General features: G+C 45.9%; 1 long non-coding RNA gene across 2 annotated transcripts; it reads right to left on the reverse strand.

Moving 5' to 3' along the window:
* Nucleotides 1–1,593: 1,593 nt before the first annotated feature.
* LOC114010519 (uncharacterized) lies at nucleotides 1,594–9,559 on the reverse strand. Of its 2 annotated transcripts, XR_008746718.1 has the most exons (5): nucleotides 9,163–9,559; nucleotides 8,601–8,970; nucleotides 7,399–7,625; nucleotides 3,704–7,232; nucleotides 1,594–3,082 (listed from the first exon to the last, which is right to left on the reverse strand). It is a non-coding gene; the product is annotated as an uncharacterized LOC114010519 (long non-coding RNA). The 2 variants fall into 2 exon arrangements; XR_008746717.1 differs by lacking the exons at nucleotides 8,601–8,970; nucleotides 9,163–9,559 and having other exon boundaries at nucleotides 7,399–7,722.
* Between the last annotated feature and the right edge of the window lie 15,671 nt (nucleotides 9,560–25,230).

Consider the following 25,230-nt stretch of genomic DNA (forward strand, 5'->3'; position numbering starts at 1 on the left):
ATGTGTAGATAGATATATACGTGTACAGGTATCTCGAAGCAAGAAATGAGAAGTGCTATGTGTCATGGCAGGAGCAGGCAGTGCATCGGGAGAGACTCGACCCCAATTTGCTGAGCTGGAGGGGTAGGACAGAGTAGCCCATGTGCTTCATCTGTCCGCTGGACCGCGCAAAGACAATTACAAGGGGGTGAAGAGGCAAGAGGCTGGGGAAAGGGCAGGAATTGTTCCCTTTATTCCTTTGCAAAGAAGGGCCACCAGTCAGATCTGTAATTCAGTCTCTGGCAAAAAAATACCCACTGCTATCAGCACTGTCTGCTGAGCGCATGAGGAAAGGGGGTAAAGCCTCCGACCTCCGGGTGGATAGTATTGTTATCATTATTGTTCTTTTAGTTACTTAGTTGGTTTGCCTTACTTAGTGTATTAGAGCATCCCCCGCGCTTACTGGCTGTGGCCGCCGTTTGATAGACGGCAGGGCAGTATTAGGCCGCGGCAGATGGCAGCGGACTGAGCCTGGATGGGAGCGGGACCTGCTTCAGACCCAGCTGTCTCGGATGGGGGGCGGAGGCTGACTTGCCAGGGGGGATACGCTGGGGACCCTCCCGGGGCGCCGCTCCCGGGGGCGCCGTCGGGGCGGTGGCTGTGCACCGCGTTCCGGCGGGGGCGCGGCCCGAGCCGCTTCCCTGCCGTCCCGCACCCCGGCCCTGGCCGCAGCTCGTTCCCCTGCGCTTCAGCCCCGTTGGGACGCTGGGCTTTTCTTCCGCCGGGGACGCTCCAGCCGAGCGGCCACCCGATGCCGCAGGGACGTGCCTGCTCGGCCGGGGACGGGCGGTCCCGGCGGGCCGCGGCGAGAACCCGGTGCCGCCGCCAGCACCAGGGACAGCGCCGGCAGCGGCCGACGCCCGGCCCCGGCCCGGCCCCGCCGCTCCTTTGTTCCGCGGGGCGGAACAAAGGCTTCCGCCGCCGACGGCGCGGGGACCCGGCCGCTCCCCTCCCCGCCCCCGCGCTCCCCGCTCACCCCGCCGCCGCGGCCCCGCCACCGCCGCCGCCTCCACCGCAGCCGCGTCTCCGGTGCCCCGGCCGCGCATGCACCTGCCCCCCGCGCACGCTGCGCTGCCGCCGCTGCCCTCCCCCGCGCGCAAGCTGCCCCGCGCATCCGCTCCGCTGCCGCCCCCCGCTCCGCGCTCGCGAGCTGCCGCCTTGCGCCTCGCCCTGCCGCCCGGCCCCGCGCACAAAGCCCGCACGCCGCTCCGCTGCCTCCCCGCCGCACCGCTGCCCTCCGGCACCGCTCTGCGCCGCTCTCCCGCGCCGTGCCCCAGCGCTGCCCCCCCGCGCCCCCCGCGCAACCTCCGCACGCCGCTCTGCGGCATTGCCCCCTCCGTCCCCCGGTATCGCCCCCGCCGCGCACCAAAGCTGCGCAGGGCTCCGCCGGCCCGCGGCACAGACGCTGCTCCGCTGCCCCCTGCGCGCCGCTCCGCTGCCCCGGGGCCCACATTCCTCGGCTTCCAGAGGAGCCCCGCAAGAGGAGGAGCCATTAGCGAGCGGGCACTCCTAGCTACCGGCTGGGCGATGCGCAAAGAACAATCCTCGCGATGATAATATTAGAAAACGTATTTATTTCCCATTAATCAACTTTACATGGTTTAGCCCAGGAAAGCGAGAGGTCGAGCCACCACTACCTTGACAAACCACCACGGCTACCGCAGCGCTCCAGCACTTCCCCCGGCCCCGTTACCTGCTGCTGACAGCTGCCCCGGCGGGCCCCGTCCCGTGGCAGCCGCATCTCCTTCCCGGGCCGAGCCGTTCAGTCCGCCGGTCCTATTTAGTCTCGATTTCCGTAGGTGAGTACAGGCTGTCGAGCTCTTTATTGGTTTGTCTCTCCCTTCTTAAAATTTATTTTAACTGATTGCTATTATTTTTATTATTAACCTTATTGCGATGTTATGTTCTAGCGAAATCTTTCATGCTTGCTGCCTTGAGGATCCGCTCTTGGCATTCACCGCGTGCCTTAATTGTATGACATTAAATCAAGGTCCGCTGTGAACACGGAGAGTCAGAGCCTTGGAGCGCTCTCTCTCTCCCTCTCTCTCTCTGGAAGCAGAATAGCAACCGATCCCCGAAAAAAACCCGGTAATTTCTCTCTGCCCTAGTCCTATCCTGGTCTGGGCTGCATGTAATTCACGTTCGAGTTTTCTTACTAGCCTGACTGTTGTTTGCAGTGCCCAGGAAGCTGTTAAATACGTATTTAATGGATTATAATAATAATAGAAATTAGGCGTGTGCCTATTACACACTTCCAGGCGAGTGCTTTAATTTCGCCAGCGTCTTCGCGTGATTTTAAACGCAGGAGTTGGCTGTCCCCGACTCGACGTCTGTGATTTGGCATCCCTGGCTGGGAGGGACCGTGTCTCTCCGGCTGCCTCGGTCCGCCTGGTCCTGCGGCTCCGCTGGAGCGCGGGCGGGGGGAGCCCGCACCCCCAGAGCATCCCCGCTCCTCTCGGCCGGGGGCGGGGAGACAGGGTCTTTCGGCGATGAAAAATGAAAGGGCAGCACGTGTCATCTTTCTTTGTAAAGCGGAAAAAAATTTACCTCACTCGCACCTGCCCCTTTCCCGGGAGGGTCTGGGCAGCCCATCTGGCCTGCCTACGCTGAACTGGGCGAGTGAGGAAATGAGGGGTAAAGTAATCACAATAATAACAAAAAAAAAAAAAAAAAAGAATCAGCCTAAGCTTTTTTTAATTATTATTACGCTTATTGCCATCTTTCCCCGCTCAGGACGGGGGCCATTCCTTTCCGGTGCTGGTGGCACGTCGGGGAGGAGCGGGGCGGCCGGGCACCGTGCACGGCCCTGCGGGCTCGACCCCGGCCGGACCCCAGGAACCGGGCGGGCTGACCTCGACTGCTGCCTTGGCGCCAGGGCCCGGGAGGGAGAGAGGAGGCGAGGCGGGATGCGCGACGACGGCCGGCGGCGGCGGCGGGCTGGGCTTTCCGGAGACTTTCCCTGTAGGCTTGCCGGGGCATGCGGGGGCAGGCTGGGCAGGCGGCTCCGGCCCCCCTCGGCACCGCAGCTCCTGCGTGCGGCCGCCTGGAAAACAGACAAAGCGAGAGCGTTAGGCAGGCAGGCGGGGAGGGAAGGAAAGGCAGACGGGGAGGGAAGGGCGCCGGGACCCCGCACGCCGCGCCGTTGCCAATGACAAAAGGGAGAGAGGGGGGAGTCAGAGCAGGGGAAGGGCGGGGAGGGAAGGGGAAGGGGAGGAAGAGAAGGAAGGGAAAGAAGGGAAGGGGGGCCACACGGACTGACGCGGAGCTGGGGCCGGCCAGACCCGAGCCTCTGGAGCTGCTCGCTCCGTGGCCGAGGAGAGACAAGGCGGTACGCCCATCACCGCAGCGCCGGGGCGAGCGGGCGCCTGGGTCTCCGCAGCCCGGTGGGAACCAGCTAACCGCGGGGAAGCGCAGAGAGCAACCTTCTTACCCGCCGCTGCAAAAATCCCCGGAGAGCAAAAACGGGAAAGCTTAAAATAAAATAAATAAATAAATAAATAAAAAAAAAAGAATGAGATGGAAGGGCGGGGGGACAGCAGTTCCTCCTTCTTTCTCGGCTTGAAGAGCGAAATCCATGGGGAGAAATCCAAGCATCCAAATAAAACCAGTTATGAACCCACTCCAAATATTAAAAAAATCATAATAAAAAAGAAAATGGCCAAACCTGCCGAGGACTGGCAGCTCCTCCGCCCAGTCGGAGCCGCGGAGCGCAGGAGAGGAGGAGAGCCCCGCTAGGTGCTTTCGGGGGGTAGGAAGCGGTCCGGTCTCTCCCCCTCGCTTGCTGCTCCAGAATTAGGGATTAATGCCTCTCCAGCCAAACAAATAAGGCATCTGCCTTCAGTACAAGAGGATTACACGGGGTTGCTGACGTCACCAGCCAGGCAGATGTTGGCTCCCAAAGTCCTGATCATCTCCCGTGTCCTTGAAACCCGGCACAATCCCAGCCCCGCGCATCCCGGCCGGGTCCCTGCAAGGTCGAGGGGGACCTGCTCGGAGGGGACCCCGCCGAGCCGCTCTCTCCCAAAACGTCCTCTTGCATCGTCGGGACAGAAAGGTGTGAAAAGCCGAGCCCGGCAGAAAGTTCAACCCTCCCCCTTCCCTCCGGGTCCTCTCCCTCCCCCCCCCCGCCTTCCTCCCACCTCCCCAACCTCAATGTCACATGAATCTGTACAGTCATAGCGAGGAAGAAGAGCCTGTTTCCCGGCTCATCCAGAGACCACCCTCCCCGCACAGCAGCCGACCCGCCCTCACTGCAGCACGGCTGCGCCCCCCGGTCCCGCACCGCCCCAGCCTCCGGCCCGTCCTACCGCGGGGCCCGGCACCGGGCCGGGAGGGCAGCGGAGCCGGGCCGGGCCGAGCCCCCGCGGGCTTTGTTCCCGCTGTTCCCGTCGCGGCGGGGAAGCGGCGGGCGGCTGGAGGCGGCTCGCTGGCCCTGCGGGGACAGCCCGCTCCCGCTGCCCCGGAGCTACGCCGTGCCCCTGCGGGCAGGCAGGCCCCTTCGGGCGGGCGGCGAGCCGGGCCGGGCGGGCGGAGAGCGCGGAGGTGGCTCAAGGCCTCCCCTCGCCTCGGGGGCCGGCGGGAGGCACGGAAGCAGAGGGTTTTTTTCCTGGCAAAAGGACTTCGAGGTTGCGTTTCTGCAGTTCTTAGATGCTGGCAGAGCGGCTTGTCGTTCTGGGAGCTCAGCCCTGAGTTTGCTGATGGCTCTTCTGGAGCTGTGGGGTGGGTTGGAAGTGCCGCAAAGTGCATCTGAAAGGGGAGTCCAATTAGACGCGTGATCAAAATAAAAAATTTGCCTGAGAGCCATGTCTGTTGCCTTTGCTGTGGCATAAAGTCCATGACTCATCATCGCTAGTCCCTTTGCATCAAACAATGGTTTCAGTCATTTCAATACCGCAGAAAGGCAAACTGGATGATGTGACATAACGGAGTGGGATGAAGAAGGGATCGCCAGTACCTAGGTTCTTGTTGGGTTGATGTTGTTGTTGTTGTTGTCCGAAGGAGCTGTTTTATAGATCTGTTCCGTATTATCCTTGTCTCTCAAAGTGGCATTTAATTTTTCCAATTGTGGAACCTGGTCACTGATAAAATCAGTTTAATTTACACCACTGTCATTCAGCCGATCCGAGCAGTAGATTTATTTTTGGCTCGGAGTTGAAGGGAAAAAAGCAATCGTATGCAGAATGGAGAGATCCTTTTACTTCTTTTGCGGGCAGTAAGAAGAGAAATCACTAGCTTGGCATTTTAATAGACTTTGCTCTCATGCAGGAGAATGATAAATGTAATTTCTCAAGTCTTTTGTCTGGAAACTTGAGCAGCCACACGAGAAGGAAAACAGGAAAGGCAGACCAGCTCAGTTGCCCAGCGTTTGGGGGGTGGGGGGGCAGGCAGCCCTATTCACCCCCTTTTCTCCCGGGGTGACCACGGGCCCGGGCCCGGCCCCAGCCACGCACCCAGTCCCTGTCCATGGTCCTGACCCGCCGGCGGTAGCGCGGCGCTGCTCTCCGCGCCCGGGCGGGCGGCACTGCGCGCCCCTCCGCGCCCGCGCTGCCAGACGCCGCCGAGGGGCCAGGGAACCCGCCGGTTGTCCCAGGGCACTTCTGAAAACGCCTGTGCTTTATTTTTATTATTAATAGCAATATTTTTAAATTCAGCACCATGGGAAGAGGTGGTGGTGGGGCATTTGCCTTTCTTGGGTTTTATTTGCTAGCTCGCTTGTTTCAAAGTGCTTTTAATCACTGGCGCCTGGGCAAGCCCACATTATAATGAAAAGTGTTTGATATCGGACAACGGTCTTTAAACCTCGGACTCTGATTTGTTTCCTTAAACGGATTAATGTGGAAATTCAGACATGGGTTTTGGTAACTGGTACTTGCTTACCGGCTGACCTGAAAAGAACTGACAACACTGCAAACTATTTCTTTCATTGCATGTTACAGGGGGATTAACTTGCACAGAATGGTTAAATATGCTCTAAAATCTCACGTTACATATATACGACCTCTTTCCGAGACTGAAGTTCTTCCTTGCTATGTGCCTGCGTGCATATGCACATACTCTCTCAGAAACACACATACATGTATGCACACATAAAGTTTAAATAATTTAGTGGAAAAGTCAAACTGTCGCTCAACGGTTCACAAGTCTTTCCTCAGATGATCACTACCACCCCGCCACCACCACCACCCCCGCACTGGTTAACGTTGCTCCTTCTTATCATTTTAAAGCAAGGACAGGTCTCGGATTATTATTTCTTTGGTCCCCTCTACTCTCATAACCTGCTCCCCTCCGTTGAATAACGCGGGCTAAGAGCAGTTGAAACAGCTGCTCCGTTGCAAGAGGCTCTGAATGCAGCAGCTTTAGGAATTGTGCACTAGCCCTGCAAGGAGCAATGAGTGGGCTCTCTCAAATGTGAGGTACTGCCGGCTGGGGAAAAGGCAGAGCTGCAGCCATTCACACTTCGTGGGCTGGGAGACTTCTTTCAAAAGAGCCCTGAAGTATTTAGGATTTGGGGGGAAACCCTTGTACCGGAAGAAAATGGCCTAAACACAATAGGACTCGCCATTTTCTCCTTCCAAAGCACAAAGCAGCGCCGCGGCTTCAGCACCACACAAAGAAAGCCCGGACCCTCTGAATTCTCTTACATTTTCCCCCACGTTTTCAAAAGCCTTCCCCTCTAACCGATCCACTTTCCCAGGAGCGCTCACACAGAAATAAAGAAAGAAAGGAGGAAGGGGAGGGGGCGAAAAGCGGCTAGGCTAGGCGAGAGCGAGACCGTTCTGATTTAGTTTATTTAAATCAAATTCTGCCAGGGAAAAGTACCACTATTGGGGGGCAGATCTCAAAAAAACGAACCAGCTGTGGAAAGCTGCTTTGACCACCGCATTCCTTCAAGCTGGGCAGACTCACGTTGCACCACACAGACTCGAGCAGGACCACGCTGCCGGAGGATGTGTATGTACACACACAGGCGCGCACATCCCCGTGCCAGGAAAAATGCATTTGCAGCCCAGCTAAGCCCACAAATTAATGTGGAAAACAGTCCTCTGCCCTCTGCAGCGCCGGCACCCGGCATTCCTCCGCGCCGCCCGCGCCCGCGGGAGCTCCGCACCCCCGTCTGCTGCTCTGCCTCCGCGACGCGCTCAGCTCGGCTCCGCCGCCCGCCGCTCTCCCTCCCCAGGCTTGTACCTTCTTATCTAAGTAACTCGGCAGAAGATTGATAAAGAGGGGATGATATTTAAAAAAAATATATAAAAGAAAGAGAGAACAACAAAGAGGCGAACTAAACCCGAACAAGCCCAACCTAAACCACAACAGCCTCTCACTATCACTTTGAAAAGCAACAAGAAATTTTGTACTTACAGCCAGCGCTGAAGTGAGTAATCCTCATCCCAGCCTGGTTGGATGTATTTGTTTTGGGGTTTTTTCCTCTCTTTTGGGGTTGTTGTTTGTTTTTTCTTTTTTTTTTTTCTTTCTTTTTTTTTTCCTGTTTGTTTTTAAGTACTCGTTTGTTCCCATCGTCCATGGCTCGGAGTGGATGCAAGCAAAAACGGCCCGTTAGCAGGAATAAAAATAGAAGTGCTTTCATTCTGTAAATGCAGCAACGAGACAAGATGCTGTGTTTCTCCTAATACTTTCTGCTTGGGAACCAGAAGCTCTCAGCTCAGGAAAGCAGGACTCTGAGTCTCCCCCTCCTCTTCTCCCCCCCCCCCCCCCCCCCCCCCGCACACGCGCGCGCACACACACACACACACACACACACACTCTTACTTTTCTTGCTTTTTTTTTTTTTCCCCCCCCAAAAGAGGGCAGGTCGCTCCCTGAATCCCAATGAGTTAAGTCAGTCACTCTCCTTCGCATGCATCACAGCCTCCTTAGAGCTGCAGGCACAAAAGAGCATTTAGCTGCCTCCAATTTGTGTAGAAGGCCTGTCCTTAATTATTTTTTTTTTTTTGGGGGGGGTGGTGCGTGTGTGTTGCTTTTTTTGAAAGTATATTTAAATCATGTATTTCACTCTATATAAAAATACCACATCCCAAACTTTGACGACTGAACCACTAATTGTAACCTTTTAAATACATTCCTGAACTTGTACGTGTAGTTAGCTGGTCTGCAGGTGCTTCACAAGAAACTGATGCACAAAATTTCTGAGCTGTGCAGACCTGCACCCTGCTTCCTGCAAAGGTCAGAGCTGTACAATCCACAATTACTTTCCAATGAAGTCTTATATCAACAAAATCTCCTTGAAAGGATTACAGGCCTTTCAAATAAAGCTTTAATCTTAAATATACATGGCAGCATATTCCATTTCAATCAAATATGAGGGATTGTTTAAAAAAAGTGACCGCACACACCCCCACACCCGTCTGTTTTCATGCAGGGTTACTTTTTCCAGGCAGACAGAGAAAAGGATAAACACGGTCCTCCCCACTTCACATTTCGGCGGCTATGCTGATTCTTTCTTCTAGCCAGTAGGAACATCCATGTGCATGTGTGCATACATATATACATACATATATACTAATTTTATTTCGCTATTCATACATATAAAGAAAAATACGTACACATTCGTGTATGACAGAGTGTGGCTAGCCTGGCCACGGTAAAAGCTGAAACCTGCAGGGCTGGCAGAAGCCTGTCGTGAGGCAAACGATGCGCCAAAGCGACCCAGCGGTGGCCCTTGCCGATGTGGAACTACGGCGAGAAGCACGGCAGGTCCGTGCCGGGGCCGGTGGGCACGGCCCGGCACAGGGCCACCCCCGCCGCCCCGCTCCGCGGCTCGGGCTTCGGGGGCCCTGGGGCACCCCGGGGGGCTGCAGGGGGCCAGGGCCACCCCGACATCTCGGTCATCTCAGGGAGTTCTTGGCACTTTCTTTGCATCCTTGTCATCTCCTAATTCCAGCGGCACTTGCTCAAATGGGTGATAATCCGACTCTAGAGGAGATTAAGGAACCAGAGATAGCTGCATTTAGGATTACCGAAAGGAAATGAAGGAATCTAATCCACTCCCACCCCTTACGTTACTGGGTTTCAATAAGACCTTATACCACCTTTTAGGATTTTAAACAAATGAAATCGCTTCGAGAAGGGGACAGAAAGAGACCAAGTGAAGGAGAGTGTGTTTACCCATTAAATTAATTGAATAGCAGAGGATAAGGTGAATTGCACAAGCGGCCAGGGCCGAGCTGCTTTCTTCTGCATCCCAATAACCGCGGTACTTGAGCGGGCCCAGGGCTCGCAGCTTCCTCAGCGCTCCTCTCAGGACCAGGGCAGGCTCAGGAAGGCCACGCTGGAGATCCACGTAGGAATTGCGAAATCAATCCAGTACTGATCTGAGCTGCAAACCACCCCTCCGCCAAATCTCACACCTCAAAAGCCCAAACCCCATAATATAATGTGAGCCTGTAAGTGTGTTGTTTCCAGTTAATAAGAACTATCAGCAAACCTTAGAAGATACTTAGCTTCAGAGGATTGTTTCTGCTCTATTCTGATTACATAAAGCCAAGAAAATAACTAGCGCTTACTACAGTGACATAAATAAAAGTCCTCTTGTTTTTTCCTAGTTTCACTTTAAACCGAGGAAACAGCACATCCTTTTACTTCCAAAGATACAAGCAGTCTACAGAAAGAGGACTGAGCTAACCTCGTCCTGAGACCAGTTTATCCTTCTTTGGAAAGATTGTAACATAAGTAACACAGAATTAAAAAAAACCCAAAAAACCCACAACACAACCACAAACAAAAACCCACAAAAAACCCCAACCCCAACCCCCGTGAAATCTAAGGGTGTTTTCTTTTTTGTAACTTCAAATAAACCTTTCATTTTCCCAGACGATTCTTATATTTGAAGTGCTAGACTGCCGACAACAAGGCTCTCTAAATAATATTTATGTATGAATATACTTGATTGTATCGGACTTCTTCATATACTGATTATCCTTGGTGCATTATCGGGGTAGTCTAAAATGCTCTTCGGTTGCAAGAAAAGAGCCTTTATATGAGGGGAAAAAAATGGCTAGTCATCCCTGAGTAAGATTTTGTTTTGTAGAGTGCTTGTCATGGTCCTTTGCAAGCCGAGAAGCAACGTGAATCAAAAGCCTCGGAAGAAGACCTACGTCGACAGAGGCTCCATATATAGTAGGCGCTAATTATTAAAGCTCATTCTCTGATTTAGGACTCTATTTTCCTTAGCAAGCCCATCACCCTCACACAACGCAGCTCAGGATGTTTGTTCAAAGCTTATGAAAATGTAACCCAACTCATTGCTAGAAGTTGTTGCTAATTAGTTGATAATAAACTTCTCCGGCCAGGACACAAAAGTCTTTCAGAAGTGCAAGGTGTTCTTTGTGATGCCCTCACAAGGGGAATTAGCATATCAATTCGGCGGGGGAACAATACATGAGGGCGCTTGCCTCCCCGCCCCCCGCTCCCCCCTTTCTCCCCTTCCTAACGTTTTAAGTGGATGTGGTGGGCATGAAAGTGAAAGGCTGGGGTCCCCGACGCTGCGCCGCCCCGGCCCGCGGCTGCGGCTGCGGCAGGCTGCGGGCTGAGCCCGCCGCGCTCATTGCACTTGTAGCCTCGTCCCGCTTTGGAAACCAGCCCCTGGGAGTGCGGGGCTGGCGGACCACCGGGCAGCCCACCCCTCCACACCGCTGGCTTTATGACCCCTCCTCTATGGCGCTGACAAATGGAGATAGCTGGGGGTTTGCGAGCCCCCGCCCTGCCTCCCCCTCCCCTCGCCACCGATGAAAGGGTTTCAGCCTGAAAGCCTTTTGCAAATGGATGTTTTACAACGCCTCCCGCCCCCGCCAAGGTAATTCTGCTACCCAATATCCTTAATAAAGATTGTTGTTCCCCCTCCAGTTGTTAAAGGTTTCTCTGACAGACTGGTCTTTTCTCTCTCACCTCCAAAGGGTGGATATCTAGACCTCCCTACGCAGGTGTAAACACCAAGAGAAAGCAATGGTCCTGATAAAAAATGTTCCGTCAGTTATAAATTCATTATAAATGGGGGAAGAAATCCCATTCCTAGCAATTTAACAGAAATTTGTCCCATTGATTGTAACCTACTCCTTCTCTTCCCCCCCCCCCCTTTTTTTTTTTATGCCCAGTAAATTCAGAACAAGGCACAAAACCTGCAAACACAAGGCGCAACCAAACACCCAATCCTCCTAGCCACTTGGTGACATATGTAAGCGGATGCCACAGAAGAATGAAAATATGTGTATAACAGGCCAGAGAAAGCAATTAAACAAAACTCTACAATCCTGAAGCCTCTGATTCATCTAGCTGTGTTCCTACCCAAAGGCTCGACAGCTGCAAGAGTTACTTATCCACATGGTTAGCGTGCAAATAAATGCCTAGGTTAGAATGAGAAATGTGGTTTGGGCCCTACAGGTAAATCAGAGCAAGTCTATGGAGTGGCATTTGCCCTCCTTGGTGGCTGCAGATGAACTCTTTGTTTGGAGCATGGGGAAGGGGCCAGCCTGCAAAGAGATAAAAGCTAAGCTTGCCTAATTAGGGCAGAAATAAACCAAGAGATTTCAATATTCTGCTTTTTTTTTTTTTTTTTTTTTTTGAAAGGAGCAGCATTCTCCAGTTGGCTCCCCCTCAAAAAAGAGGATGCTTGAATACAGTTATTTTTAGGAACTGTGATGATATGTAGTGTGCTTTAACACAGTGATACGCTAAGAAATAAAAGAAAAGAAATCTTATATTTCCTCTTAAATTGCTAGGGAAGACACAGCCCAGGAAAAAAGTGTTGTGTAATTAAAAAAATTAAAGTATTTATTAAGAGAAAATGTTTGTTTTCTTGGGTTTGTATAGAAAGTCTTGAGCTATGAAAATAAAAGCCCAAATCCTAGGAGTTTTCATGAAATTCAGTTAAGGGGGAGAAAAAAAAAAGTTAAGGATATTTGTTTCCTCAAATGCAAAACATCAGGGTGGAATCTGAAGAGAGCTTTACTTTCTGTGCAAAATCTCCATTGTTGCTTGGCAAACAATGGGAGCTCTGGGCGACTGGAAGGCTGTGAGAATGAATAGGGAATCCGCAGGATGTGTGCGGGTCAGTGCTTGGGGTCTCTGTCCTAAAGCCCCTTTCTCAGCTTGCCACAATAAAGTAGCACAAGGTTTAGTCTTTCCTGGGTCACTGGCCATCTTCTATTATTCAACACTTCACAACAAAACACACTTATTAATCAGCACTGACCAGAGGCCCCTTTTGAAACAAGAGAAGGGGAGAAAGAGAGGGGGGAGAGAGAGAAAAAAGAAGATTGAGAAACCCTGAACAGACCCTCCCAATACAAGAGCAACCATAGGCACTTTCTCAACTGGCCAAAGAGATTTTTTTTTTTTTTTCTTTCTGCCACAACAAAGTTTCCAATCAGGTCAGAGAGGACTGGACTTTCCCCCCTACCCCCACCCTGTTTTCGCTCTCACTTGCTTTCCTTCTTGCTCTGAAGATGATGGAGACTTTGTTTTGCAAGTAAGGATGGCTTTAGGTCAAATTTCCAAGGTCTGATCTTAGAGGTGTATCCTTGCTATATTGGAAGATAAGGCTGTTTCTCATCTGGGCCTCAAGTCTGGAGATGGCGTAGGAGAGAAGAGGTTTGCTTGTGGGGCGCTGCTCTTGTGCTTTAAGAGCTGATGGATGAGGTGTCAGGGCAGTAGTTGTGTGAGGACTTGGTTCAAAATGGTATGAGAGAGAGTCAAATGTGCCATTTATTGACTCTGCTGAGGGCAATCCTAGGCTTGTTGTTGTTGATCCTGGCTTTCTAGCACTGTGTATTGCAAAGGGCTAAACGGTGAGCTTCGGAGCGAAAGGGAACTGGTAGATATAAGAGAAAAACTTTGTATTCCTCTGTGCAAAAAAGGATTCAAAGGCAGCGGTGAAAAGGAACCTAATACGTGATAATTTAATTTGCAGGGGGAGGCGGTTGTTTTTTTTTTTTTCTTCTTTGTTGTCTTCTGATAATTTTTCAGGATCTTTAATTATTCTTAAGTAAATTGCTGTTTCTGTGTAATGAAATATGCATAGATTGTCACACAGCCCACATTATGATGTTCATGCATCTTACCCCCATGAAAATTATCTAAATAACTTTGTACAGATAAGTTTAGTTTGTTGGCTAAAACTATTTTTTGAGTGGAGAACATGACTGAAAAATGCAGGTAGTTCAGACTTTGCTAACAGTACAGGTACAGATGTACCTAAGAGAACAAAGCAATTTGTACTATTTTTTTATTTAACAAATGCATAGAGACAGCAAATATTGAATCCCCTGTGGATTACCTGAGAAAATGAAATTGTTCTCTCAAGAAAAAAAATTAGTCCACAAGAAAGGTAAAAACTTATTTTGCTTTTCTGCTGACTAAATTGTGTGAGTGCGTGTGTCGTGGGGGGTGGGCTTTTTTGTTTGTCTGAAGTCAATGTGCACATTTTAGCTAGGGTGTATCACTAAATAGTATGAACCTAAGGAAAGCTGTTCCTTAAGCCCTCTGACTATCATAGTTTGTAGCATGTAAGCTGTGCACCACAGAACTCCTTACTAAAGGATTTTGTTAGTGGAAACCAGAATGAAGTGTTATTTGAGGGGTAACCTCAGTGGTGCTTTACCACAGCTTACATTGCAAACACCAGGCTGACGTTCATGTTTTGTTTGCAGGAAATGTATTTTACTTAAGTGATTATAGTAGAGTATTCTCTCTTTTCCCCTCAAATATTGTGTTACTCAGATTTTGCAGAGCTTGACGTTCCAGCAATGGAGTAATCAAGTGTTACCTAAATTATTTAAAGCCTGGGATTAAAGGCCTTAGCTCTGAGTGCTGACAAGCTTTCAAATGTAGCCTGGGAAAAGTTTTGCATCCTTTCCTGTGTGTGTACACTTTGGAAATAATTTGGAAAAGTACAGTGAATTATTTGCAAAATGTATGCACAGAGAGAATGAATAATTCTTTTACAAGTTGCTCTCCAAAGGAATGAGTGACTATTAAAAATACAGCAGCAATGTATACACAATAATATTGTGGCACCTGCAATGCTATTTTTAACAGATCTATTCCTTTCACCGGAGCTTGTTTAAAGGAGCTCTTTTGTTTTAAGACTTTGGTTTGGTCTGCAACACAGAGAAGGCATTAATTCAACAAATATGACCATTTCAAAGGTTAAGTTCCTTTATGTTTTGAGGTCTTACCCTTCATTTCTTGTTCCTCAGAAGACTCAGTGGCTTTACGCTTCTGTGTACTGAAAATTAATCATGCTAACATATAAATACCTTAAAATGTTGGATAATATGCATAGAAGTGAATTTTCAACTAGCTAAATTTTATTTCCACCTGTATGTGCATTTGGTGAGCTATGTATGTATTTATTTATTTGCGTTCTTTGTCATATCTTTGTTTTGTGAATGGACAGATTGTTGGTGTTAAACACAGATAATATATTTCTTCTTTTAGATAATATACCATTTCTGCTATACTGTAATATAAAAACAGATGCATAGGTCTGTTGTATTCTGAGCTTTCATTGCATGACCATAATATATTTTGGACAATATTCTTTAAAGCTAATGTCATTCACAGAAATGAGCATTTTTCTAGTTTGTCAAAAAACAAATAGCAATGACAGTTACATTTTTGCTAAGGTTTCATCATTAAGTAGGTTGTTCTGTGCCATCAGAAGACATATATTAGAAATGTTACTACATAATGTCAGCTTCTCTTTCCATTCTTACTAATGGCTGATTGTGTGAATAAGTCCCATTTAAATCAGTGGGACTATTCAAAGGCCGAGATACTACTCTACATGACAAAGGGAATGACAAAATTTGGCCCACAGGATTGAATGGGACTATTGGAAGAACAAGATAGCACTCAGAATGAGGAAGGATGCTCAAATCTGTCTTTAGTCTAATGCACCATCTTTACATTGTGCTTTAAAAACACATTTCTGCATATACAAGTTTGTAGCTTCAGCCAAGAGAGGCAAACACAAGCCACTGGGGATAAGCAAGGCATGTGAGGCTGGTAAGGATAGAAAGCGGCGAGTATCGATTGCAGGCAGAAGTGCAGGTTAAGATGGTGAAGACCTGAAGGGAGAGGACACCAGTACTTTGCCCATGAAATGTGTATGCTAGGCTGAAGGGCTGGTATAGGGCTGGAGATGGGTTTAAGAGGTAAAAGAAGCTTGAGGTAGCTCCTGTAAAGTACTCAGAAAACAGAAGATGTTCCTCCTGTGTGTCTACACAACATTTGTTCTTTTAAAATAGTTTCACATTTATTTACATTGGTATTTTAAGGTAGGGTTGTTTTGTTTTTTTTTAATACTGCCTTGTCTGTGCAGTACACCTTGGTTAAAAATTACTTATTTTACAGTAACTGTTCCAGACATCTACGGGAATTTGGATGCTCTTCTCATTCTTTGATCCAGTGAAGACAGCTTTACTCATATGTGAGTTGTATCCACTCTACTTGCTAAAGGTTTTCCAGACAACTTATTATAGGGAAGGCTTGTTTACAATTTGAAATATACAGATCAAGGTTTTATAAAATGAGTTTCTGAAAAACTGGCCTGGAAAAGCCAAATTTTAGCCTGGTACACAGGTACAAATCTGTCTGACACACTCCTGATGAGCTATACCTTTTACATTTGTTTGCACATATGTATCACTATAGACTGATGAAAAAAAGATCTTGCATGTACATACGTTGGCTTTTAGGTCTGCAGCTTGGATGTGTATAAAAATCTCTGTGTTTATTTTAGTAAGGCTACTCCTTGATATGGGATACAAAGGTTATATTTATTCACTAGAAAACGTGTTATATTTAAATATAGGGAAAAAGGACTTGTGTGTTTACCTCCTAAGGGACTTACTTATTTGTCTACTCTAGAAACTGTAGTGTTATTATGACTGAAGGTGGTTTTGGCAAAGACAGGTGTAGAATAATCAGTTAAAAATGTGGCAGATGTATATCACACTTCCAATTAAGTGAGAGCACAGAATATGCAGAGCTGTGTGGGACACGACAAAATCCGACGTACACAGGCTCAGTGCACCTTCACTCATACTCACACCACAAGTTTTCCCTCCTGTTCTGCTCAGCGGCATTGGACCTTTGTAGAGATTTTGCCCTGCATTTTAATAAAGGCATTTATCTCAAAGGCCTGCGACATGCAGTTCCATTTAAGAGCAGGCTGAAGCCAGCCTAACTGCTGGAAGGTCTCAGCTCCTTGTAGGCCAGGAGTTTGGGACCTGCAATCTCAGCAACTGATGAACTGAAAGCCTGCCAGGAGGAGAGGCAGGGTGTAAAGGGCTAAATCTGTTGGTCAATTTGAAACCTTTTTTTGTAACTTTTTTTTTTTAAGGCGGAATCTGATTGGTGTTCACCAAAAATTAGCATTATCTATCTAAAGAATTCAAAACTAATGAGTTATTCTTTCCAAGGCTTCGATTATTTTTTTTTAATAATGCATTTAGGGCTTGTTTGCCTGTTTTTGAGCCTGGGGCCCTAGTGCTTTCAGACTTTTTGTCTGCAAAGACTGAAAATTTACTTTAAAAACAAGATTTGAGCTTCCCTTGCAGATATCTTGATTGCAGCAGCTGGGGCTTTATGAAACACTGGCTCATGGAAGTGGGAGAGCTGGCAGCATTAAGAAGCTAAGGAAAGGGCCTGGAGTTATTATGAAGTCTTATGGCAGAGAGAGATCAAATAACTATTCAAAAAGCTTTAAAAAGCCTCTGTAATTCTGTGTATGTGTGTGGGGGTTGTTTGTGTAGGGGGGTGAGTTTGTTCACAGATCCTCACTAAAGGACTGTGGAAATGTGGGGAGAGTATGTCGGGGAGAATAGAGTTTGTGGCTGATGTGTTGGGAGCGAGGCTGTGTATCGATGGATGAGAATCACTGAGGAGTGCAGGGATGGTGGCAGTAACTCCTTGCAGAGGCAGGAGCAGAGAGTTGGGAGGGAAGCTACTGCTTATGCACCTGATGACTGGTTGCTTAAACACATCAAAATTGATAATCTATGCAGCAAAATTCAGTTGCTGCAGGCAAGAAGTGCTCCAGCTTGGCTGCAAAAGCTTGAGCTCCATGCAAGGTTGAAATTGCTCAACTATGTCTTTCATGACAAAAATATTTTTTTAATGATAGATGTCATGGTTTTGGGAAAAAAGTACCAGTAGATGGCGTGCAAAAATATTCAGCACTGTTTGTAGGTTTTATTGGACAAATGTAAGTTCTTGTTATTGCAACTGGCTTTGGATATGAAGACATGTAAGTAGTGAGTTTAATGAGGAGGTTCCAGGGAGGATGTGCATGTAAGGGGAAAAAAGAGAGTGAGATTAATTTAAACTATTCTTCATTTGTTTTCACAAACAGCTTTTCAAATGCTGCTGCTTCTTTTTTAACCCAGCCAAAGCATGCACACTTCGGCAAGGGTCATTTCCTTCCCAGGCTTCACACTACAGTCTCCTCTTTTGTAATGCTGCCCAAAATACATGGTTAGACTTTATCTCGGGCAGGAAAACGTAAAGAAAGAGAGGAGCTTCTTTCTCTGCATTTTATTCAAATTTACAAATGAATGTAATCTGCAGGAAAGATCAAGCATTGAATGCCTCATGACAGTATGAATGCTTTGGGAAGTTATGGGTTCATGAAATAGGGTCTGTTTGGCATTCTTAATTTTAGTTGGTGTTGTTATTATTGCATGTTCATCTCTTTAATCTTGTGTAATCTTTCTGCATAACTGAAAACAGTCACTCTAAAATAGTTGTTTGGGGTTTTTTTTTTGTGTATATAAAATATGAACAAGAATTAATTTCGTTTATGATGGTGCCAGTTGATACTGCCCACCTGCAGAGGTAAAAGTAGTATTGTGTGTATTTACTGCCAGTATCATTTAGTCTGTTATAAGAAGGTGCTGAAACTGTTTCTAATTATAGATGATCATGGCTGTGTGTACATGAAAATGTAGTGTTTGATAGGTATCTTTGATCATATTAGTGATGCTGTCCCTCCTGCTCAGTAGATCTCCAAGAATGGTATTGAGGTTGGGGGTGTTCCTCACCTGGTCCATGAAAAGAAATTGTTATCAAACAGAACGTGATATGGGTGTCAGATGACCTACAAGAAAAATTGAGTTTGTTAGTAGTCTGATCTATATTTAAAAACCAAAAATTGGGGGTCACTGCTCAAGCCCCCTACCAGCCAGCTTTGTTCAAGCATTGACAGTGACCAAACACCTTTGAAGATGCAGACTTAAAAGACTCTGAGAAACATTATCTTCCCTTTCTGCTCTTACCTACTTAACGTGGTTCACTGAAATACCATGAAGACATATCAGAATCTGCAGAGATGAGATTTCTGTTGCAAGGACATGATATAACTGTGTCCATGCAAAGGACTGAGAGTGAAAGGACCCGTGGACAAAGCTCAGGAATAACTGTGGTGCTCATGGGCTTTCTAGCTCTAACACACGCTGCTGTTCATGGAAGTTCAGACTAGAAAACATGAAACTCTAGATCATTGCTAGGTTCTAACCTGCTGTTTTGCAGAAGCAGAAGCGGGAGTATGCATGCACTGGAGTTCTTTGCTTCCGGGACAGCAAGACAGGCAGAATTTTCTCCTGTAGGAGATTTGCAGTTGTAACAGATTTGTCAATTAACAAATATATTTTGGAAAGTTTTGCTAGTATTTATAACACATGGTTTCTCTATGTCATTTCTGCTTGTTATTTGCACAGCTGTCTTTATAAGTGGAAGGACATCAAACAAGGCCTTCTAAATATAAAAATTTATCCTGTGATGGCTTTTTTTTCTATTACAATTATATATTCTATGTCTTGCTTATCTTTCTGCAGTGTTCTGTCTTAATTAGAACTCATTTGCAGCAGTCTGCACAAGTTGCCTGTTTCTCATGACAGTACTGCCATTTAAACCAAAACCAATAAAACCTTTTCACCATGCCATTCTTCCTTGATTTCCTGCTTTTATGTGTGTGGTGGTGGTTCTTAGATGAGATTATAGTTTGAAGATGAAGCATACACATAATTCAATTAATTAATTTATTTTGTATTTTAGTCCATTTAAATGGTCACATCTATTTTATTTTCTTGACAACTGAGTATTCCAAGTCTACCAGCAAAGTAATGTACACAGTGATGAAATGGAAGTGGAATTTGCTGAATTCTGCTCTGTTGTATACTTCCCCCCATTCAAAACAAAGCTTGTAAGTATCTATACTAGATGAAAAGTTAACTGACAAGATTTTAATTTTTTATTGCTTACTTGCCCTTTTGGCAGTGGAATTCAGTAGGAGTATACAATCTGAGTTTTCTAGTGCAGAGCTTCAGACTGGTGCTTCTCTCCTAATCTGCAAATTCTACTGGGATTTTTTTTTTTTTTAATTTAAATTTTTGTGAAAAGTAAATGCTTTTTCTGTCAAAACAGGAGCTTTTTGTGGGACGCAAAAGCTGATTTTAATGACTTCAGTTTATTCGAATCACGATTTAGTGTTTTTTACTAGGGCACAATTCTGTGAATTGATGAATCCCATCACTCACAGGAACAAATAAACTGTCTTTTAGGAATTGTTGCTTTGTACGATGAACATTGTATTGATTTTATGCTTATCAAGGATCAGTATTTATAATATGCAGTAAAAATTATTTTTTGTGTTTCCATTGAGAGACAATATGGTTTATTACATGTCCATTAATGGCTTTATTGGGTGCCTTGACACACTTATTTGGGAAACACCAGGTAACAGTGATAATGGTATGTATGAAGGAAGATAAGCAGCGCTGTTGAAAACCATCTAATTTAATAAAGTCTAGTTAACTGAAATCTGAGATGAACTGCTTTTTAGTAATATCCAGCCTAGTCAACACCCTCCAGTTTTTATGGATCTTTCCTCCCCCCTCTTCCCTTTTAAAGGCCAGTCAGCTCTTTGTGCCAAATAATAGTTACCTGAAAGTTTTTTGATCTCTGAGTAAACAACTTATGTATATACTTTATCGCAGAGCAGGTTTTTGTAGGCAGGGCTGGGACCACCGCTCAGGACACTAGCCTTAGTTCCTCAAGGCCAATTCAGAGAAACAGCCAAGCCAACAACAGCAGAATATGCAAGGTTAGGAAATTAATACTCTGCTGTGATTTAGAATAGCTTTTAAGTTTAATACCATTTTGCTTGCCTTTCCATGGATACTCAACTTCATTTCACCAACCAGAGAGACCTACTCACATCTAAAAATAACAATTTCAGAGTTCATGTCTCTGTTGTGCTTCTTTCATCCCTTGGGTTGATAATCTGACTTTGGACAAGAGGATCAAAGTAAGAGGGTAGAAGGGCATTTTTTAACAATTTCCAAAAATGTTTGGGATGACCTCTACATTTTGCTTTCAGACTAGTCAGTCTCAAAGCCAGTTTTTTGTCAAAGGTCCAAACCACTACTGTTACATTTAAAAGTTACAACTCTAAAAATCTCTAAAAGTTTAAGAAAGATGTGGGCTTTTGTCTGTGTTCTTGCTATAAATCCCTGATATTACTTGTACTGAAAAGTTGGGTCTCCATTCTTCAGTACTGCTCTCAGGGCTAGCATCCTTGACTATATCTTGTATCCAATATTTTTCCTCTGTTCTTGCCTTACTGCGTGGAATATCACTCTCTGTCACATTTATTTTACCTGTATAAATGATTTCTTTCAAATTATCCTCTGTCCTCCGAAGCATTTTCTTTTATAATTTTCTAGAATCTTACAAATACAAAGGTTAATTAACTAATAGTCAGATGTTGGTTTGACAGAAGTAAGTGTTCTCTCTGCTTTAGCCTAATAGAGAATGAGGGAGAGAGGTTAGAAGACCTGGCTGGCAGGAGAGGAATTTGATTCAGAGGTTCTGAAGGTTTTTTTTTTTTCCCTCCTTGACCCATGTATGTAGTCTGACAAGGGGAAAGCTTTTTAGAAAGAGGTGTTGCATGGTCTACCCTCTCTATATTTTGAAGAAATAGAGCATCCTACAAGCCATGATTTCTCCAAACTTTAGCATCCTGGGTACCATGAGGTGCCAGGGAAGGTCAGGTTGCAGGGCAGGAGCAGGACCCTCTGCGTGAGCTATCACAGAGGAGTGTGGCTATCTGAAGGGTTTCATCTTTGACCTCAACAGTGGTATGAGCTGCAGCTTTTCCCCAATTCTGAGGCCTGAGAGACACCATCAGGAGGGCTGAAAGTTGCTCAGTAAAGGGGAGTCTGAGCCCAGCTACAGTATGAGAGAAGAGCCTGTTGCTGGTGTTGTGTGCATGAGGGCCTGCACAAGCACCCTACTAGCAGTGGTAGGCAGGGCAAACATCTCTCACACTGTTTTGAAGGTTTAGGGGCTCTTGCTAAAATGACTTGCACAGCGGTTGTGTGCTGACTGCTGGAAGCTGGAAAGCTGGCTTTCATCTCAGCCTCAGTGTCTGCTCTCCGCTTGCCCCACTAGGTGACATTTAGCTGGAGCTAGCATTGGTGAGCGGTGTTTGCTCTTATGAGGCACAAATGGAAGGGGCTAGAGCCATATAATATAATGTGTAAGAGCTAAATCCAGTAGAGGTGCTATATCTGGCTTAAGCTGTAGATTTGCCAGAACAAGGCTTTGCTTCTTTTTTGGGATGTTGTGCTCTTTAACAAGTTCAATAAAGAACATTAGAAAAAAAATTGAAAACCTTACTTCATGTGATACTGTTTACCGAGTCACTTAGTCAAAGATACATTAAGTTCTGTGTAAATGGCCTGTGAGAAAACATACAATCCTTTTCCCCCAAACCCTCAATGTTCTTGTAAATTTTTGTAATTTTTTTTGTTATTCAGATATGTTATTTAGCTTAAACTCATTAAAATTTCAGCTAAATTGTTTAGATAAATTGTATCTTTTCTGCCTGAAAGAAGTGGACAAGTTACAGGCCAGTGCAGAAGGAGCTTTCTGACAGCTTTGCTTGTGCAGTCATATTGTTAGGAGTAATCATAAGTAATGATTTATAGATAGACCATTATATAGATAGGTGTTTGAATATGAACAAAAAAAAGCACAATGTTTACTTATCTGAGACCCCACATTTCCTGAAGATGACATTATCAAGGTCTAGCCTAACTAGGGTGGGAGATTTCTAAACCTGATTCTGCCTTAGTTAAAAACCCTTTGCTATTGCATTATGTCCATTCAGCACCTCTCAGAAGCAGGCTGAAAAATGTGTACAGGGTGTTAATATTTTTATGAGAGGAAACCATTGTAGACCACAAACTCTGTGAGGTAGGTTTCTTCTCTAATTATCTTTTCCCTGAGGTACTTATTATACTTCATGGTGGAATAAATTGTATTAATAATTTTATTCATTTAAATGGGAAATGGTTTCTCAAAAGGAGAAAGTAAAAGAGACAGGATCAGAAAAGGAAATGAAGGCTCCACCTTGATACTAACAAGGTTGATTTTTGAATATCCTGCAGTTACATATCTCCATATGATACCTTGGGTAAATGCACTTGCTTTATTTCATACAAGAAGTCGTACTGACTTTAAATGGAAGCTAATCATGTGAATAATCCCCACAGTACTTTTAAACACCTAGTTTATTTTAAGGCAAGCTTTGGCTATAACTTGTGTTACACTATTAAGACCTGTATACCAAGCAGTATTTTGTTGCATGGTCTAGGTGAGTGCTAATTACTGCATTCTGCATTAATGGCATTTTTAACTTCATTGCAGTCATACTAAATTAAAAAGAGGACATTGATAAGCCAAGTATGGTAACTTGGTACGATTTAAGAGAATATGACTGTGTAAAGAGGGTCAAGGCTCTATCCAGTGGTGGGTAACAGAATTAAACCCGACAGGGGCAACTCTCTCACCTCAAGGACTGCTTGGTGTTAAATGTAGGTAAAACTGAGATTTTAAGTGACAAACACTGAATTGGTAAATACAGTGTTGTTAACTAATTGAGATTAATCACAGCTTCTGAGCAGAAGGACTGTATTCACTGTGATCATCTGACCTAACGAGCACTGTTTGTGGGACAGTGGTGCTGGATGGTTATAGTAATGGCCTTTCATGTAGCTGGCTGTTGCTGTATGAGATTATTGCTGATTGATCAGATTAAATCTCCCTGTACCTGTATTGCTAAGGAAATGGTGGTGGTCAACAGGTGTGGCCACCTGGGGTCGTGTAGGTATGGTTAAATGCAGAGTCTAAGGCTGAAGAAGGGAATTTACCACCTTCTGTCACATCCTGGGAAATGCCATGGGAAGGTGAGGAGTGTTTGAAGGTGGAGACAAATGAGATATTGAATGAGAAGTGTTTGTGGAAATGGCTACAGTATGAGATTGCAGGTTTCGAGCACAGGCCCAGGGCAGTTGTGCTAGCCTAAAATCTGCCAAGCAATGCAGGAATGGAAGTTCCTTAGGAAGCAGCATCCCCTGCTTTTCCCCATCAAAGCCAGAAAATGTGAAATGAGCTCAGTGTGCCTTTGAATGGCTTCTTCAGGAGAGGACGTGCCGGGGATCAAACAGCATTCACAGCAGGTCCCCTCTGCTATGTAGGCTGACACAATACGAGAGCCACCTACATTCCCAAATTTGTGCTTGGGTGCTTCCTGGTGTAAACTTGCATTAAAAGTTGTACTCTTTCACGCAGAAGGCATCATTATGATCATGCTTTGGAATCTCACATGACACAGTGCAGAACCTCACCCTAAATCTCTGTGTCCATCCTACAGGATGAAGCCCATCTTTCAGACAGTGAGAGCTTCAGGAGTTGTGTATCTATATGTAGACGTGTATATGGAGTTGATTAGCTGCACAATTCCATATATGGAATTTGTAATTAGATTGTCTCTGTCATGTCACTAGGTAATCTCGATAGAGTGAACCTCCTTCTGTGCAGTAAGTTTGTTCCCTTTCACACGTGGATACTACAGCCCAAGATGGGTTCCAGTAATGACCTTGTTAACAATGTACACCAGAAGGCTTGCACTGATGCTTTGTCTACTTCTACGGCTGTTACCTCTCCTTATAGACTCAGGGACCCTTTCAGTCACTGTGTCACACCAAGAGCCCAAACCGAGCTGCACCAGGAGGTCCTCTCATGGCAGTAGGGACATTTTTAAAGCATGGCTTGAGAGTAAGTGGTGCAACATTGTTGCCTTTTCTGAGAATCCTCTAAAGAAATAGTTCTATGAGATGTAATTTTTTTCCCCTTTTAAGTGAGATTTAACACAGCCCTAAAGATGAAAATTCAGTTGCCAATGTAGTTTTCCCATTTCTTATTTTATTTTTTATTTTTAAACCGTTATCCAGCTATTGCATTTGTCCTAGACTCTTAAACTGCAGTCTATGACTTCCTGAGTGCACAAGTTCTCCATGTGTGTATTCATTTAAAGGTATGCAGAGCTTCTGACAAATGCAGTAAACTTGGAGAACAACATGGAAAATTTGGGTGCAGCTTCAGTGAAAAAGCATAGTAACTTGTTTGTGTGGTTCCTGAAAAGGCAAGTGACAGTCTCAGACCCATTCTTTGGTGAGTTAGGGCAGAGCTTGGAAAAAAAGGCTTGATCTTGGCTCTATTTTGCATCTATAACTGAAATCCCAGTTAAGAATCTGTGACAAGCAGGTGAGTATAGCTCTAGTATGGAATTGAGGATGGTCACCTCAGAAGACAGCCTCTGTCACACTGAATGTTTGGTTGTTTAGGCCAAGCTGAACAACATCGCTAAGGAATAGGTCTTTCCCTGACTCTCTGCCAAATTTTGATAATGTCATGGTTAGGGCACTATGCTGGTAGGTAGGAAAGGAAAATGTGTACTTGAGTTTTCTATTTCACAGAGAGGTGCCTGTACTACTGGAATTGGTACTGGAATTAAAAGGAGATTCTCGTTCTTGTAACTCTCTTCCTGAAATTTCTCACTTCCTCAAATTTGTCCCCTAACTAAAATAATTTGGGGAGTTTTACTGAATCCAGCATAGATGAAACAACACTTTTGGCATACAGATTGTGCACTGAAGAAAACTCCCCTCGCTCTGCACATGAATAATTGGCATATCCTGTTCCATGGAGAACTAATCAACGGCAGCAGAGTAACATTGCAGCATAAGTTGCTATTGCTGGAAGGAATGGGAAAGGAATGGTATGGTAAAGAGATTGCTCAGAGTCTGAAGCTCTTGGACTTTCAGTTAT

The sequence above is a fragment of the Falco peregrinus genome, chromosome 3, assembly GCF_023634155.1.
Source record: "Falco peregrinus isolate bFalPer1 chromosome 3, bFalPer1.pri, whole genome shotgun sequence".
NCBI classification, from domain to species: Eukaryota; Metazoa; Chordata; class Aves; order Falconiformes; family Falconidae; genus Falco; species Falco peregrinus.